We start from the raw sequence: 19,088 nt of genomic DNA, 5'->3' as shown, positions 1-19,088 counted from the left end.
TGCCCTTATTTTGCATCTAATTGAGTGAGCTGAGCGGTTTCCAGTGTCTCCTGCAGAGAGCACAAAAGCCTCAAAGTGCGTGTCTTTAATTAACAGAGGTGCGCAAAAACAGAACTCTCAAGAACCACAAACCAACTTCTATGTATTTTGCTCCTCTTACTTTATTATTTCATATTTATAATATGATCTACTGAAATGTCCATCAAAATAGGCTTCTGCCATTAATCAGGCAGGTCTGAAACGTGTTAGATTAAAGTCTGAGTCTTACAGTAATGTCGTTCAGGTGTCACCGAATGTATCCAGGATTTCGCAGAAACATCAGTACTGATGTTCTGCTTGTTGACCACAGCTAGCTGTGTGTCACGGCTGGCTGGAACGTCACACAGCAGCTGAAACGATAAGTGCGTCTCCAAACTGAGAAAGAGGATGTGCCTATTTACGCACACGGCACAGCAGTGGTAACTTCATTGACACCGGATCGAGTCTCTTAAATTGCATCCATGTTTCCCTAACTCATGTCCTTTCCAAGCGAGGGGAGAGGAAATGAGGAAATATGTTTTTAGAGACATGAGACGTTTCCTCTTAAGCGTCAAGTCAAGCAACGTCCGTTTCTGATGATGGCGGCAGTTGATCACAGCTGGATCAGCTGTCAGTCGGCTTTAACAGCTGTAGTGACTTTTGATGGAGTTTGTGGCTGCACACATGTGCACTGTGATAATACGAAAGGTGCACAGTTATCACTGCCAGAGCAGCAGTGTTCTCTCTCTGCAGCCTGTTAACTGTTTGACAGACACCTGCACATGAATAAAAACTTGCATTCTGTATTTATACTGTGTACTGTGTCCTTCTCAGAGGCACAGGAACCAAAGGGACAATGTCAGCATGGTATAAATATAAATTCTGAAAATTTATAGAAATAACAAGATTTATTGGTGCTTCTAGTAATAGAGGATAATACAAGGTTCCATTACTTCATTATAAATGCGTCTAAGTCCACTGTTACATGTAAGGCATCACACATGAAATTAACAGTATGATGGTATATTCTGTCCCTGTAAATGGTTGCTTATATGAAATATTTTGAACTAGTACTCTCAGTATTCTATCCTCTATTTAGAAATATCTGACCACTATTATTCTCCTCAGGTGCAGTGCAACGTTTGTCTCCGATGGGCACATCATGACAGTCTGAAATCTGTCCCTGCAAATGGAAATGAAAATTATATTTGCTTGAAATGCAAAGAATAGGAAAAAAAATGGTTATATTTTCTTGAGAAAATGTGTGTTCTTGTGAGATAGCAAATAATAATAAAAATAAGTGATAGATGTGTTTATGTGTTGGGTGCTCATTATAAGCCACTCTACTTTTGACCATATTTATAATATTCCATTCTGATAGATATTTCCTACCTGACAGTATGAGCTATTCTACTTATAATTACATTTATAGAGGTAGTGGTTCATTCTGATTTCCTGACAGAATGAGCTATTCTACTTACAATTACATCCATAGAGGCTGTATATCTGCTTCTCACACATATCTGACCTGAGTAGCTACTAAACAATATTTTTTGCTAGGTACGTCATTACGAGTGAGAAGCTTAGTTCATCAGACTAGTCTGTGGGTAGCACAAACTGTCAGAACAGCAGCACCGAATGAAAATGTACAGTATGGACATGTGACATCCCTGTATCCATACATCAACTGCATCTTTCCTTACCCTCTAAGACACCCTGAAATCAAAGAACTGCAAAGCTACTTTGGGCTAATCAGGACCATTGTCTACCTGCCTCAGGAGTTATTTTTTCCCCTTTTGCCTTACAGAAAGGTTGTAGTTTACCCTCTGTTGTACCTGCACCAATAATGAGGCCAGATTATTGATGGGGGTTTGGGTCACCCCTGAATTTAACAAGACTTTGGAGATGGGTTATTGGTTGGCAAGGACCATGACAGTGTGGCACTTTGATCAACAGAGCAATTCCGTATTCATTGTGTACATACACACTTTTCTGAGGAGTAAACAGGAAGCAATAGGGTACCTGCCTGAAGCAATGGATCAGGAAAGTAGGGAAAAGTAGGGACTCATCAGGGAATTTTGCTGGACATTCAAAATTAAATTAAGCCTGGCTAAAAGGCAAGTGTCTAAATTGTGTCTCAACAGATTCTGGGGAAAGTTTGCGCAGAGAGGCAACCTGAACCAGGCTGCTCTAATCAGCAAGCTTGAAGCTTTTGGCTACATGTTTTCAGAAAAATATAAAATCAAGTACTTTTCCTTCCTCAACAACCAAGTGGCTCTGGTTCAGTGGAGTCACAGCAATCGTTATATCACACCCCCAAACAAGATGAATTACATCTTTATGTGGGTTTCACCACAGCCTACAGGTGTCTGAAGTTGTACAGTTATTCTTTGGACAGCTTCTAGGAGGACTCATTAAAATCTAATCCAGAGGGATGGCTTTGAGGACAAGTCAAAGAGTTTTTGGTAATGCCTCAGCAGTTAAACCGTCTGAGTCAGATAGCAGATCAAACTCAATCTCAAACTATGAGACCTACAGTCGAAAATGATTTGGATGTAAAAATGAGGGTTATATTAAATGAACTGTGGCTGAACACCTATGAAAATATTTAAAAATACAATGCTCTGCTGCAAAAATACCTAGCCCTGATCAAACAAGGGTAGAAGGAGGAATATTATATTATTCTTACTCTACCTAAAAACTGACATGCAAGAAGAAGAGGCAGGAGTGGTGAGGGGGAAAGAGGGAGGACAAGATTAAATGATGAATGAGGTACTACAAAGCCTTTCTCCACATGAGAAAGTGAGTATATCATTGAAGAAATTAGCTAAGAGCCAGGAGAGATGGACTCCTAAAGGTGAATTTGTTCATAAGGGAAAGATTGTGAAAGGGTCATGTTAGATATGATAGACTTATTTAATAATCTATCTGCTTCTTAGAATTTTTTTTCACAAAATTTGATACCAACACATCGTTTTGTTATCACATTGTTTTGGTACAAAGATGGTTTGTACATTTTCAAAAGATAGCCCTATGGCATACACAATAAACACAATGCTGACTGCACACCATAGACAGGATATGGTACATGGTACATGTGGTACAAAATGGACCCACATTAGATTTCTAAAAATTGTAAGATGGTTACAGGGTAATGCATTAAATTTGGAGGGAATCCAGAAGAGTCAGAAAAGGTGGCTGTCCAGTCTTCCTCCAGAGTCCAGATCACTTTTTCCTGTGAAGGCCAGGCTTGGTTCACCATACCTAAAACGATATATTTAGGCATCATTCCCAGGAAGAGATTCTCTTGGTTACATATTTGGCAATTCTTTGGGATGGAGAAAGTTTTAAGTGATAAGTGGTAGAGCATTACCCCTCAGTAAGGCTACTACATGACCTAAACACATGGCGGGGGAGATGGTCGCTTTCTTGATAAACAGAGGCCCGCTGTATTTTTAGAATGGCATTGGAAATTGGTGTTAGGGGCATGAGACAGAAGGTGTTGTTAGCCCAAGTCAACTTAACTCCCAGATCTACAGAGTTCAAAAGAAGCCTCTCACTCCATCCATCATCCTGTCTGCTTTGGTGATTTTCATATGGAGGTGTAGGAAGGTGTCGTTCAGATCCAAATACTTTTCACCGTCTCTGGAAATAAAAAACTCTATCAACCCACTGTCAGTAATGTCAGATAAAGGTAAAACTTTTGTGTAGAGCTTTTCATTAATAGACAGCTCTGTCATGAGGGCCGAAATTAAATCCAGCTCCACCACACTGCATTTGGCTGATATGTGATGTAAAAGAGCCATTCTAAAATATCCAGACCTTGCAACAGGGCCCTAGGTAGATAATCCTTTGGGATTTCTTCTCCCAACTGATTTTCTCATTTCAGAACACCAGTGATTCTTAGAACCCCCTGAAACATGCGGCCCAGGAGGTCTCTTCCTCACTCTTCTAGCTAGAACCATAATACTGCCGGATCCTTCTTGAAACCCTGGTCCAGTTGACAAATTATTTTACTGATGTTGTGACACTTACAGGTTTTTGGATTTATGATGATCATCAAAGGTGCTACAAAACAAAATAATTTTGAAAATATAGACCCTACTCCACGGCCTTATTGATTTTCATAATAATTCACGAAACAGTGTGGATCGTGACTCAGAGGAGGCAAAGCTTTTTGTAAGTCTAAAATGGAGTTTTATGATAGTCTTCCCAAAGGTAAAGTTTACAGGTGTGTTTTGATCCATTTTGATCTGAATATGAATTAATTTCAATGTGTTTCTTCACCACAGGTAGATAGTAGGCAGGATTAAAATACTGTGTGACTACAGTGCCATATGTCCCTTGTATATTGACAGTTCCCCTGCCTTTATGTCTGCTGTGCAGGGAGCCATCCTTTCCTCGAATGTGAACCATTCTCACGGTTCCAGCTCTAAAATGTAAGCCAAGGGTCGAAAAAACACAGATGATATTGACTGCCTGCTTGAAATTCAAATCACTTTTGAGTGGCACTAAAGAGTCTAAAGATATCAAATCCAATTTTTTTAAGAAAAGCATCCAGCTCTACCCTGAGATGATTAACGTTGGTGTAATAGCCTCCTCTAATCCTTGGACAGTGGAGAACGCTTTCCGACCCTAGGTCTTGGGATTTTTCCTCCATTGAAAGTAGGCCAACTCTGGAAGAATATTAAACCAGGTGTGAGGGTATGAAATCTCATCCAAGGCTACCTGCCGTGGACCCTTTAAATCAATATGCTGTACTAAATCCATGTGATAACTGTAACTGATGTTATATTTCAATACATCGAGGTTGGCGTTGGACGATAAGGTGATGTAAATCCCTGCAAGGATCACCTATTGTTTTATACATTTTTCAGGCCTCTAGCTTTGACCCAACTGCTGAATTTCTTAGGCCAGTGTTTCCAATGTACCAACATCTGTTTTTCACCCCTGACAACGTGCTTGTCCAAAATTTATTTCACTTGATAGCTCTTGTCTCGGGCTATCTTTACTTTTTGTAACTCTGTCTCGTAAAATGTGTCTTGGATAGGTTCTCCATCATAATCTTTCAGTTTTGTACACGGGGTAGACGAGGTACGCATTCTGACACTGTTAACACCTTGTCGGTATAGCTCTGTTCATGTTTTTTTTTATCAAATACTTCTCTCAGTTTGGATAATCTCATTAGATCTCACTGCTTGAAATTCATATTTAAATTTTCTTTGTAGCGGAGGGGAAATGTGTTGTACAGGTTTTGAAAAACTTGTGGGTTGTTCTCGGCCATCATCTGCATAGGCGTTATTTTTATACTTCAGTGATAGCTGTTACAACTTTTAACCAAATCCTGCAAGACGTTTACGTACCTGTGGGTGTCTGCAGCTGTGAAATACCTCCACATACTATTCTGACTATTCAATGATTTACAATGTAACATAAATCTTTTTATGTTACATTGTAAATCATTGAAGCTTTCAGATCAATGGCTGTTGCAAAATGTATAATACCACATTTCTTCATCAATGCCTCAAAACTCTTGTTAAAGAATTCTTTACCTGCATCCCTTTGTAACTTTCCAGGGGTTTGGCTGTCTTTAAAATGGAGACAAACACCCTAGTGACCTCAGCACCTGTTTTTTCTTCAACACCCATACATAGGCCTTTTGTGAAAATACCTCGATGACAGTCAATAGTTAATGAAAACTGTCAATATGTTCAGTCAAGGCCTGCATGTCACAAAGGTCTGCCTGAAATTGGTGTAGAGGTCACAATAAAAATCTATTGCTGACAAAATGTATCCTTGCAGGCAGTATAAGTGTTCTGGTTGGATAAAAAATCTTTGACTCGTACAATGTTTACTTTCTATCTATTTCATCCTGCACAGCTCTGCGGAGTTGATCCACTCATCCAAAACTATGTGGGTGAGACGGGTTGTAAACACACCTTTTTCATGCAACGTTTCTCAGACATGTTTCCTGCAGACCACTCTGGTGTTTTCTGAAAAATACCAGCGACAGACACAAACCCCTTTACTGTCAAATTTTATTCAAAACAGCAAAAAAAAAAATCACTTTATCAGTTGATCAAAGATCAGTACTGTAAAGATAATAAAAGAAAGACATGGAATAAAGGAAGTTTCATAATACTTTAAGCTAACTTCTACACAGATTCAAAATGCTTAAGGCTAACTTCTACTTAGGTTCCAAGGGTATTGCAAATAACTGCAATCTTCACAGTTCACTCAAGGTATTCATAGGCATGTAGTTTTGTAACAAACATCTACAAACAAAGTGTACAGAGTAAACAGGTGGTGCACATTTGAGGAATTAATCTCTTCAGTGAATTTACAACATGTATCAGACACTGAGCATTCGTTCATGATGTGCCATGTGTTGTGTACAGTCAGTTCCCAAGGTGTGTGTACAGAATGGCTACAAACTACATCCAGCATGTTTTCCAGTTTAGCAACTTCAACGTCTCTAATAAAACTGTTTTAACAACCATTCTGTTTTTAATAACCTGATCCAAAACATCAATTTACTGACAGAAGACAACATGTTCCTCTATATACAGTACATGACAAGTTTTCTGCAATAATTACCCATTTTCAGTTATTCATGAAGTCCCTTCCAAAACTCCACAGCTTCTTCCAACGCGTTGATCTTGGTAGGGTCTTGTCCAATCAGCATGTTGTAAATCTTGGTGATTTTCTCATTGATATGTATAATTTTGAGGTCGTAAAGAAAGGCCTCAGAAATACCTTGGACCCTGTTTTCGGATATGTGAAGTCTTTTCATCAAGTCGTCATAGTGCAGACATTTGTGTTGACTTGACATCTGAAACAGATTTTGGCTCTGTATTTGTACAGAACCTTGCTCAACAGTCGAACCACCATGTCTTTTACCGTGTTTAGAAATATAACGGACAGCAACCCGTCCATTTCAACAGCTTTATGGGGAGATCTGGGTGGTGAGGACATTGAAGAGGTTGATGGGAGACAAGGTGCAGATGCTGATCTGTGTAGTGAGGATGCTGAAGAAGAACCCGAGCTGGGTGGTGAGGACACTAGTGACGCCTGCTCAGGATGGGCTCCCACCTGGTGGAACAGGTGAGGGTGGCAGTATAAGGAGAGAGACATAGTGTTTCAGCTTAAAATGTCCACCAGGTGTTTCAGCTTTAAATGTACTGCAGGGAGGGCAGGGTTTTGCAGAGAAGAGGAACCGTCTAAAGGGGTTTTTTCACAAGCACAATGTCCATTGAGGTCCGACTACTTACGCAAGGTCCTTTAAACCTTGGCACGTTTTCATCAATCGTTTTCTGCCAAGCCATGAAAGGAATGTATAATGACATCTGAAATACCCCACATTGAACATTGAAATACTCCAAGACAAATTTGTGTTTCTTGCGCGTTTTATCTCCCACACGTTGCTGGATACAATTTTCTTGCTTTTTGCAAATGGAATCTCTTCCTGCTCCTCTTTCACTCTTGCACCTCCCTCTTTTGTCATTCTTCTTTCTCCTCTAAGACATGTATGATGGTTACACTGAGATTGTTTAAACCCATCATATTTAACACAGCCCTATCTGTTGAGGTGAGTGCTGCTTTTACAGTGAGGGGCCCAAAAGTCTTCCCTTCATCTAGCTGAGAAAAACATAGTTCATTTGCACTATAGTTGAACACATACCTCCCGCATCTAAACTCTGCTCCTCCTGAAACGAGGCAGGTGGAGGCATCTGGATCTGACACAAATGCAAGATATGTTTAATAGGTGCTGCAGCTGATTCTTGATAACTCATGACAGGTGTCTCACAGATCACCCTGGAATCAGAGGTTCTCTTGGCCATGTTGAGTTTTTTTCTTTTTCTAAATTCAATGAATTAAAAAATTGGATCAGGATTTCTACAGATGGTCCATTTTATCACCACCCACTGCCTCTTATTTTGTCTGAATTTGACGTAATGCTTTAACTATTGGGAAATAGGTAGGGTTACTATAGGTCATTAGGTAGGCGAGACTTCCAGTGACGTAGAGCGATCTAGTTGGATGAGGTAGGGTTACTTGAGTTCAACAGGAAGTCGCAACTTCTTGTGACGTGGCATGATCTGATTTGGACCTGTCAAAATCTGATGAAACGTATTGCATATATTGTCAAATTAGATAGAACTTGAAGAGAAAGAGATAAAAAGGAGTGTGAGTGTGGTGAGTGACAGATGAGATTCATTTCCAAGCTCAAAGAGAGAGAGATGCTGGCAGCGCTCTGCTATTGGACCCATCCAACAGAGGTTGAGGGTCAGTTTACTTTCCATTCAGCTTTTTCAGGTAGAGTAGAGTTTCCTTGTAATTTAAGAGCTGAAAATCCTTTCAGCCACAGGAAAAAAAATCTCTTATCCAATCTGGAGAGGAATTACCAAGAATGAAACACTTTGTTTAGTGCAAGTCGCAGTTAACAGAACCATGTTTTCTTCCTTTCCTATCTCTTTAGCGATGACTTAAACAAAACATCCAAACATCTTTACAAAGAAGTGAATGTGCGTTCCCTTTCTGCCAGTTTAATCAGCCAGTTTTATCCTCTTCATCCATCTTCATTACATAAATGGCATATTATTTCCTGAATTGCCCCTCTTAAACTATTTCCACCTCATATCTGAGTTTACATATGAGACATTCACACAAAATTAACCAGGTAGTGAATTCCTCCTCTCTATTGTGATGTTTCTTCCAAAATTTCGCTGTCAGAACAATTCAGTTTGAAACAATGAAAGTTGTCTGTTTAATGATGTAAAATGATTGATAGAGAGGCAATAGTGTGAGTATGTCATTGTTGATAAACTGAGCACACATGTATATAATAAAATCATCAACATAGACTGAGGTGACAGTAAGATGAAATAAAGGTGAACGACAGGATCAGGAAAGAGTCTTCTTTTTGTTCTTATGCAACACAGATTTAGTTTTCAATTTTCAGTTTTAGACATTTGACCTATACACTCTCTTGACAGGCCCACCATTTAAGGGCTCCACTGCATGTGTGGCATCCTGCACTTCTACCAGCCTGTAAACTGTTGGTCCCACACATCCAGAATAGTTTTCCTACCCAGCTGTCTATGGTGAAGATAAACCAATTGACCTACATGTAGTCATGGACAGTAGACGTCCTTCTCTTGCGCAACTCTCTGGTGTGTGCTCTCTGCTCCTGACTCGACACCTAGTGCATCAACAGTCTGGAGCAAGGAATCAGAATCATCTTTATTGGCCAAGTATCTTTACACATACAAGGAATTTGACTCCAGTTTAGTGGCTCTCAATGTACTTTTACAGATTAACAAAACAACATTGAACATAAACACACAAAATTACATAAGTGTCCAATACCTTGGGCAGAGGCTTTGGCTATCTCTGTTATTTAATTGGGGGTTTCCCTAATGGTGATTTAGTGTTGTACGAGTCTTCTTCACACAGTACAGCCTGCACAGCTCAGCCATGACCTCACTTTTGAAATTACAATCCTGGTCAGAACGTAACCTCTCAGGGACTTAATTCATGAACCATTCTCAAAGACGGATTATAAGAACGATTTTGGCTGTGGTGTCTGCCTCCTGATCATGGATTGGAAATACTGTACTGACAAGACTGCAACTTTGGAAGATGCCAACTGCATTTGATAAACTCCAACTGCTGAAGCCTCATATTAACCTCAGAACTTGCACTGGAAGCAGATGAGGGAAGGATCCTTTAAAGGCCGTTGTGAACAGGAGGCATAATTAGAGCAAGCAAAAACCATTTCATTGTACATGTGGGCATGTATCACACAGTGTATGTATATTAAGATAAACTTGAAAAAACGTGAGCCTTTTCTTTAAGGGCAAGAAGCTCAAGCTACTCCTCTGCTGGCATATGCTATTACTTCCTTACTGGTCCTTTGTTGTTGGTAGAGAATGGCACTTAAGCCCTGGCAGGAAAAATCAGTGCCAAATGGTCCAACAACCCCTTGGTTTGCTTAGGCCCACTCTCTCTGAGACATTTGTTGACTACATCATGAAGAGGACCACTAATCTGTGAAAAGCCTTCTATGAACTGCCACAACTATTTTCTCAGGGTTAAGGTTAGGGTTAGGGGGTTAGGGGTCTTTGCCTATGCCTTCAGCAGAAACTCGGTGCCCTTTTCAAGTTTGACTTTCAGTCATGTTTTTTGAATCTGCAGAAGACAGTGTTAAGTCCTGGAATATACCAGAATGTCATCCAACTATACCATGCATGTTTAGGGACACCAGATCATTAATGGTGGCTAGCATAACACCTGGGACACACAGCCTGCGTGAGCAGCATGTGTGCATCGCGGAACCTCTTGCTTTTCATTTCGGCACCCATGTTAACAGGTTAGAGCAGCCACACAGCCTGCGTCTGACATGTGGCTTCTGCGTTGCGTCATCTAGAGATTTGAGGTCTCGCCTATTTTCTCAGCGTGACGTGCGCTGTTCTAAGCAGAAATAGACAGGGAAAACGATCTGTTGACAGTCATATGACATCATACCAGAAACATTATACTTTTCACTATGGTTTCAATGTCTTTATCAATAGAATGTGTCACAGACATGAAGTGTCACCACTGCAGGTCAGCCTGCGTGGTGCACTCCAGGGCAGCGAGCCCCTCTGGCGGGGAACTCAAGTACGGAGAGTTGGTGACACATGGAGCTTCAGCAATATAATCAATAAAAAATAAAAAATATATTCACATATTGTTTATTTATTTTTAACAATTGAGCACATGCCTCTTAATCATTTTCTGACTAAACTAAATATAAAGGAAATTTATAATTAAATGATGTGAAATGTGCTATTATTGATGGCCATTATCCAAGCCAAACTCTATGTAGAAAGACAGAGCTGGCAGCAGAAGCGCCGCAGGAAGTGTGCTAGACGCAGCAGTTCAGCGATGCACACGCACTGCTGAGGTTCACGCAGGCTGTGTGTCCGAGGCATAAACCTCTGGAAAGTGCCTAGCCCATTACATAACCCAAAAGGCAACTGGAGGTGCTCATCAGTGGAGGCTGGTCCATAGAGGCAGAGGAGGTTGCTCCTCTATATTTTGAGAGGCAAGAGGGAACTCAAAATATAAAAAAGAATATTTGGTTGAAATAAACCATTACCAAATCTCAGTGTTGTTTATAAGATTCTCTCTTCTTTGGAAAAAATCTATTATAGAAATTCTGATTAAAATGCTTCAATAGCGACACCTGCAGGGCAGGAGGAGAAAGGGCAGTGTGTGTGAAGTGGTGGTGGGGGGCAGTGGAGAGGGAGTGGGGGACAGAGGAGGACAGGCTCCTGCTGTCCTCCTTAGGGTGGGATCTCCCACATCAATTTAATGTACTTCATTTTTTTTCATGCTAATCTATGATTGGCCAAGACATGTAAAATGACGCTCCAAGGGAGGATGTCCTCCCTAACCAATCAATAACCAGAATGCAATATTGACATGCGTTGGTCCGATGATAGTTTCCGGATTTCATCTTCAATTCTCTACCAGTATCACGTATGTGAGTGTGACAAACTGTTAAGAGAAGAAGACCGATAAGACCGATAAATTGCGTTTCACTTCTTTTATTTAGCAGTAGATAGCTGTTTCCGTTAGCCAACGCAACAGTTAGCTCGTTGTAGCAGCCTGAAGGACTGTATACATCCATGGAGGACTGTTAAGGACTGTTGTTAAGGCAACCGTAGAATGGATCTGGACTGTGCGGTGCAGCAGTGGCAGGACGCCCCCAGGGAGCAGCTGGAGAGAGAACCAACTGGGAAATAACCAGGAGAGTTAGCTTGTTTGTCATTGTTGCTAATGATATCAGACTGATTAACCAGCAGCCACAAAGTTCTGTTAACTAACAAACAAGATGACCAACAGCCACAAATGGATGTTATGACATGGATACTTCATCTCCATGAAAGAAAGAAAAAGACATCAGATAACGTGCGTCAGACACAGCTTCTCTCTCTCTGTCCCTTTGGTTGCTAATTTAATCTCTGATGGTTAAATGTCTCTGTGGCTGTTGTGTGAATTTATCTCCTTACCAAGAATGCAGCAGAGATCATATAACGTGCTGTAGGTAGTTTGTTTGTTGAAGTTACAGTGAGCTGTCAGGACTCACTCATTTATTTGGAATTGATCCCGTTTTTAATTGAGTGGTTGTTCAGTCACCTGTTGATGTTGTGTGATTAGTGAATGAGTGGGCAGGAGGTCTGGCTGCTTGCTTGTGACATTTTCCTCAGTTGGTTTTTAAGCTGAGCCGTATATTTAGTAATAAGCTGAAAGTAACTAGAATAACAAGTGTTAACATGTCATTGTAGACTATATTTTGTATGTGGTGCACCTACACTTTTAGATCTGTTAATGTTTTTAGTGTTCAGTCTTTCTGGTGTTCAGAACTGATCTGAACCTGTATCACATTATAAGCTTTGTGGTACTTTATAGATTTCTGTATACTAAGAAAATACATAGGAAACGTGTAAATCATGTGATATGTTGTCTGTTTTTTTGATGAGAACATGAATCTGTTGTCACAATAGAACAATACTATAGATTTGAATTTAAATTTGTTGGTAAAATTAGACATTGTGAACTACTCCACGGCTAAAATGAGCATTTTTTCTTCTTATGTATACAGTAAATGTATTTAAAGAAGCAGCCTTTTCACCACTCAGTGGTTTTTGATTTTGAAAGCAAATTGTTTTATTGGCATATAAAATTGTCCCCCCATCCCTCTGATTTCATCGGGTGGGTGACAATGATGTAGTTTGATGTGGTTTGTTGTAAGATTCCATGTTGGTTTTCCTCTTGTCCTCCCCAATTTTTTGAGTCACCAGCTGCCACTGGTGCTCATACATATAAAAAGGGGTGGTTCCTTTACAACAGTCTTACTATACCCACTAGAGATGTCTATGGTAGAAAATAACTGAGCACTGTGGGCAACAAAACTTTCATTGATCCAAGGCCACAGAAGACTTCTTGCCTAGTCTTGGTGTTAGGTTTCTAGAAATCAACCTAAATGAGCCTAAACACCGTGTCTACACAGAAAGTGTTTCAGCTGCATTTTTCAATTGTTTGTCTCACAGTCCACGTAACAGCTTGCATGTCACTGTGACCCAAATCTATTTTCCTCTACTTTACACGCTTAACTACAGTCATTGTGTATTGGGCTCTGAGTGCTTTCAAAATGCAGGTCATGGCATAGAACACATAAGCATAGGCCAAATGAGTGTACTGTTTTTTACTATCAGATGTGCTTGTATAAAGCCTTTTGAAATATGCTCCTCTCCTTGTGCATGAGTTTGAGTGTGAATGGGTGAATGAGCGGTAGAAACATTGAAAAGCTTTGAATAGGGAGCATAACATGGCCTTTTAAGAGTGGACTGGCGGTTCTCTCTCACCAGCTTGCATAGCTCTCTCCGAAGGGAACAGGAGACAGAGCATGTGAATATTCTTTCTCTCCCTGTTCACGAGCATAAAGCATATTTAAAACCTGCGGGACTGTACACTTCTGGTTTGAATATCCTGATATCCTAATTTCATCTACAAACTCATCCATAGTATGACCGTCCTTTGTAACATCACTGGTGAAATCTGTCACTGACATGGTACATACATAAACATATGTTGACCCTCAGTCGCAACCCCAGGTGGTTTGGTCTTTCGGTGGTTTGCTGGCACTGGCAGGGAGGAATTACATAACTTTACAGATCGTCATCACTGTTGCTAAGAGTTCTGTCTGTAATTTTTAGCCATGGTAGTGGCATGGATTAGGGGTGGTAATGTCAGTCTCTTGGGCGGTCAACCACTGGTGGGTTTTACATTTTTGGTTTGGCATGAGAAGTCTCAACTACTATTGGATGGACTGCAATTCAATTTGGTACAGATCCCACCAGAATTGAAACTATGTCAATTCGAATAAATCTGTGGTTTGTAGTCAATGTGCAGGTGTTACTCTTGTTACTGATGCTGATTTCCAGTATCCTTGCACCAATATGTGGTGTGCATATAACTGTGCACCTATGAATAAAATTTGGTTCAGACATGCATGCTCGGTCCCTTCAGGATGATTTGTAATAATTTCATTAATCCCTTACATTTTCATCTAGTGCCACCATCAGGTCAAAATTTCAACTTATCCAATACTTTACTATCTGACCAAATACCTGCAAAACTGAAGGCATTCCCATCAGCCTCAGCTATGCTTTGTTTTGTGCTAATTAGCGAAGTAACATGGTGAACATTGTAAATATTATAAATGCTAAACATCAACATGTTAGCATTGTCATTGTGAGCATGTTATTATGCTGACATTAGCATTTAGCTCAAAGTACCGCTGTACAGCCTCACGGAGCTGCTAGCATGGCTGTAGACTCTTAGTCTTGTTATAGTTCAGTAGTTTATTTAGTTTTCATTTTAAGATCACCCACTTTCTTGTGCACTCTTTTCCAGTAGTAGGTAGATAGTGGCCTGAGGGCCAAATCCGACCCTGCAGCAGAAATAATTGGCCCCTTGATGAAATAGGCAGCAGAACAGGAATGGTGTGTTGATGCAATTTTTTTCTAAGACAATAAAAACATAACTTTCAATCAGCCATAAAGGAAACAGGTTGCTGTTTATCATGTGTGGATAACCAATAAAGTACGTCTCTTTTCTCCAAGTGCAACACAGAACATTTATTCACAAGTAATTTTTTAACTAAATGAGGATTAAAATAAGTTGTAACTCTGTGAGCCCTCTCTTACTCATGGGTAAAATGACATCTGCCTTCAGATACAACCCTAAACAGTGTTATAAATCGATTTTATTCTTAAATGAATTAAAAGAAGTAAACAAAACAAATAGGGCTGCGTTTCCACTATGCAGTTTGACAGCCCCCATTTAAAAACCCATGAAAAACTGGCCCATGGTTGAACTGAATCGCTGATCCCTTTGATAAGCCTTTAGACTCATGGATCAATTACTCAAGCCAGTCTTCTTCCTGGATCATATTTCATCAATTGCTATGAAACAACGCCTTCACTTGAAAGCAGTCCCCTTGTATTTGTTAAACACAGTGCTGTTTGTGGTCTGAACGCCAGATAAAAACTCCTGCAAACCTCAAGTGCAGAGACTTCAGTTAAACTGATCTGCCTTGTGTGTGTCTTTGAACTGTGCAGGGAAACCCAGTCAGACACACGGGGAGAAGATGCAAACTTCTCGCACAGAAATGCCCCAGCTGACTGGTGGACTCAACCCATGACCTTCTTGCTGGGAAACGACAGTGCTAACCACTGAGCCGCTATGCCCCCTCATGACACTATCACTGATCAACATAAATCTACCCCTGCAGTCTTTGGACCTACTCCAAGTGCACACATGTGTTTGTGTGAGTGAGATGCAGGGACAGCAGATTTTAGGGAGGGTCTACTGGCAGATGGGCAAGGCCTGACACACTAAATCAACACACTCAGTCAAGCAAACACACACAGACAGACAGACAGACGGACACACATACACACACACACTCACTCACACACACACACACACACACACATACACACACACACCAACACGCACCACTCCTAATCAAACATGGTGCAGACATGCTGTTCTTGCCAAGCCTGACTATGGTGGAGTTTGTGTGGGTGCTCGATGTGTGTGTGTGTTTGTGTGTGCTGTAGCAGATGGTGATGATCTGCTTACCTGTGTGTATGTAGAAAACTGAGTTGATTAGGAAGATAAGTCAAACAGTCAATGATGAAATTTCATTTCTGCAAACACTAATGCCTCTTCCTCATTAAGATACTGACATCAAGTGGGCTGTGTAGTTGTGGTCTGTCTGTCTGCCTGTCTGTCTGGCAGTGGACTATGTTCCCTACCTGCCTGTCAGTGTAATAGTCTTTCCTCCCTGTCACTGCTGTGTGTGTCTATTATTGTCTGTACACACACACCTGTTAATAGTGCCATCTGCTGGAAAACTAGTCAAGATATCAAAAGCAGTATTCACAAAGTTCCAGCAAACAGTTTCCTCCCCTGACCTTTCTGCCATAGTGAGGAAAGGGGCAGAGTTGAGTCTATTGCTTTGGACAGCGTTACGGTGACTGGCTGACTGGTCTGTGTTCGAAATAACCAAATTAGCTTTATTTAATTGTTTACTGTGGTTGGTGATCATATAATTCATGATCTGTTGAACAACATTATTTCCTTATAGCACATTTATGTTTTGATGGACAAATCTGTTGGCAGACAGCTGGGATATTCCAACTTCATCAGTGCTGCTTAATTGTGGACCAAGTTGTGGAAAGTTGTGCAGACTCTTATTTCCAGTGTTGGTTGGTTATTTATTTGTTTGCTTGTTTGTTTGATGAAGTGATTGCATCACTACTAACACTAAAGCCATCAAAACCTCCTTATACCCCACAATACCTTTTCAAAAGCACATTATCATTGTATTTTGCTAACATGCTAGCATGCTGACATGATGAGACCAAGTAATGTACCTTCAGCAGCTGATTGACTGTGAGCAGATATTATTATTGACTCATGACTCCTCTGGATCACTTCAAACATCTTGCAGACTTTGGAGCCGGTTTCAGTGCTAAAATGCTTAGGATTGATACACTCCTTATTTTTATGACTTTTTCCTAACTTTGCTGCTTTTACTTTTAGCATTAAGTGTTTTCATGAAGTAGTGTCACTGTATGTATTGTTTTTTGTATTGTCTTTTTAATTCTAATCCTACCTAATAAAGGCATTTTATGCCTTTATCAGACAGGATAGTAGAGAGATGACAGGAACTAAGGGAGATACAACAAAGCTCCATGGTCGGATTTGAACTGGGGATGTTGCGGCTCATGGTTGGCCTCTCAAGGACAGTATTTTTGTGACTGATATCCTCAATTTTCTCTTTAAATTCTTCCTAAGTATCTGTAAATGGAGAAAAACATTGCTACATTGTGTGATGTTCACATTAAGTAAAATATTAAAGTCACTAGTACTGTGCACTGCTTTATACAAACACTAGGGGCAGTGTTGGAAATTACACTTCTACACGTAGTGGCTTTAAAATGTACATTTTTACCTTTAACCTTTGCATCACATGAAAGAAATGTAGATGTCTGGTGTATCACTTGATAAATATTTTTGGGTATTCCAGTGAAGAAGAGGTTTGAAATACAATACTTTTCAGTCACCTGACAGGAAAGAATCAGCTCACCTTTACATACTATGTTTAGTATTAATGTCATTGGCTTGAGCCAGGCCCAAAAATGTACACATAGCAAAATAAAAATGCATTGGAGATAGGCGGGCGCATATCATCTTGAGCCAAATACAGCATCTGCAAATATCAAAACACGAATTAATGATGGTCAGTAAATGGTTAAAGTCAATGACCATGCTCTCACACTGCACCACTGGTAAGCTCTGGTTTTACGCACAGCTGGTCTGGTGCATTACGACCGAAGTGATACATGTAAATGAAGCTCTCAGTGTTTTGGTTACAAGTGGGCTAAGTATGTGTATGTTCATCTCAGTTTATGGACTGAATGAATCGCACGTGTAGAACTGGTCATATTAGTAATGTTCCAAAACTGTAAACAGCAACAGTCAACATGTTTCATTTCACTGATCAGAACAATTGTCAAAGTGTGATGCTGAACTTCTTTCTGTAGAAAATACAGCATTATCATAACCAATAGAATTGATGGCTGGAGCTAAAAATAAATCATAGTTTTCCTTTAAAATTTTAGAATATCATCCAGGCAGCCTTTGCTATACAAAGCATGGATAACAGCCTCTCATACCTGTGCTCCCATTGTGTACCTAGTCCAATCCAATTTCTATATTGGGTGTCAAGTGGTTTTGTGTTTTCTCAAACATATGAATTTAGATTGTGTTTTGTCACACTGAATTGACAGCAAATTCAGAGCAAGCTTGTTACACCAGTGTAATATTGATTGTGTTAAGCTAAATTTCTCTGTCTTTGTGTGTGTGTTTTCTACAGTACTTCAGTGCAGAGTAGCAGCTGCAGAAATAAGGACAGCAACTTGGTAAGTACAGCAATCTCTATCTAATCTCTATCTCTATCCTTGCTTTTATCGGTAACTTCAATCAAATACTAGCCTGATAATCAGACTGAATCACCATATAGTTTCTACTTTCATGATGCAGTCGGATATCGTATTCATGTTAGCTGGGGTGATATTTCTTAGTTTTGCCCTAACAGGTAAGTAGCGACTGATTTATCCATCCCACTAATATTATTTTGAATTGGCATAGAAACATTTTCCATGACAGTCAAAGAAATATGCAGATTTGGAGTTGTTAATTCTGTGAGTTGTTGACTTATGACTACCTGTACAGCTGTATCGCTCTCATTCAGACTTGTTGCCATTTTTTCTGTTGCTGTTTTTTATGGATGTGGCTATTTTCTTCTGGCTCTGACACAGGAAGATAGCATCCCTGTTCTTCCAGAGAGATGAGTTAGCCTGGCTGTCTGAGAAGTTGAACAGTGAAAAGCCTTGTATCTTTATTTCAGGTAAAATTGGATAATTTTGTTTATTTTAAAATTAAAAGTAGTTTCTTTGAGTTTAGTTTGCAGTTGCAGCTCTTGTACTCTCGGTAAACCTAGACGATATTCATCTCGTTGCACTGGGTTGTTCACATGAAAATTAACAGATTTAGTGGTAGTCAAGAGAGCTTGAGAATTTTAGACCCATTTTCACATCTCCACACACCCAACCAATCACGGGCGAGTTTCTCAGATTGTCTGTTTGAAAAGGGGGTTTCAGATATTGTTTGTGATCCCAAATGAATACCTTAAATAAAAAAAGTAAGTGGTGTGCTCACACTAAAAAAAAAATTATTAATATTAATACTGTTGATGTGAGATGTGAATGAGTATATACACAGATGTTAAGTACTGTAATAGTGAATCTTTTCTCATTTCAAGTATAATGAGGGCTGTATTTAAAAATAAGAGAAAATATTCATCCTAAAATAAAGTGGATTGATCATATTGGGCTCTTATATGAAACGTACTGGTTTTGAACTACCCATGGGAAGTAGCCTAA

The sequence above is a fragment of the Thunnus albacares genome, chromosome 17 (assembly GCF_914725855.1).
Source record: "Thunnus albacares chromosome 17, fThuAlb1.1, whole genome shotgun sequence".
NCBI lineage: Eukaryota > Metazoa > Chordata > Actinopteri > Scombriformes > Scombridae > Thunnus > Thunnus albacares.
This window is presented reverse-complemented; position numbering follows the sequence as displayed.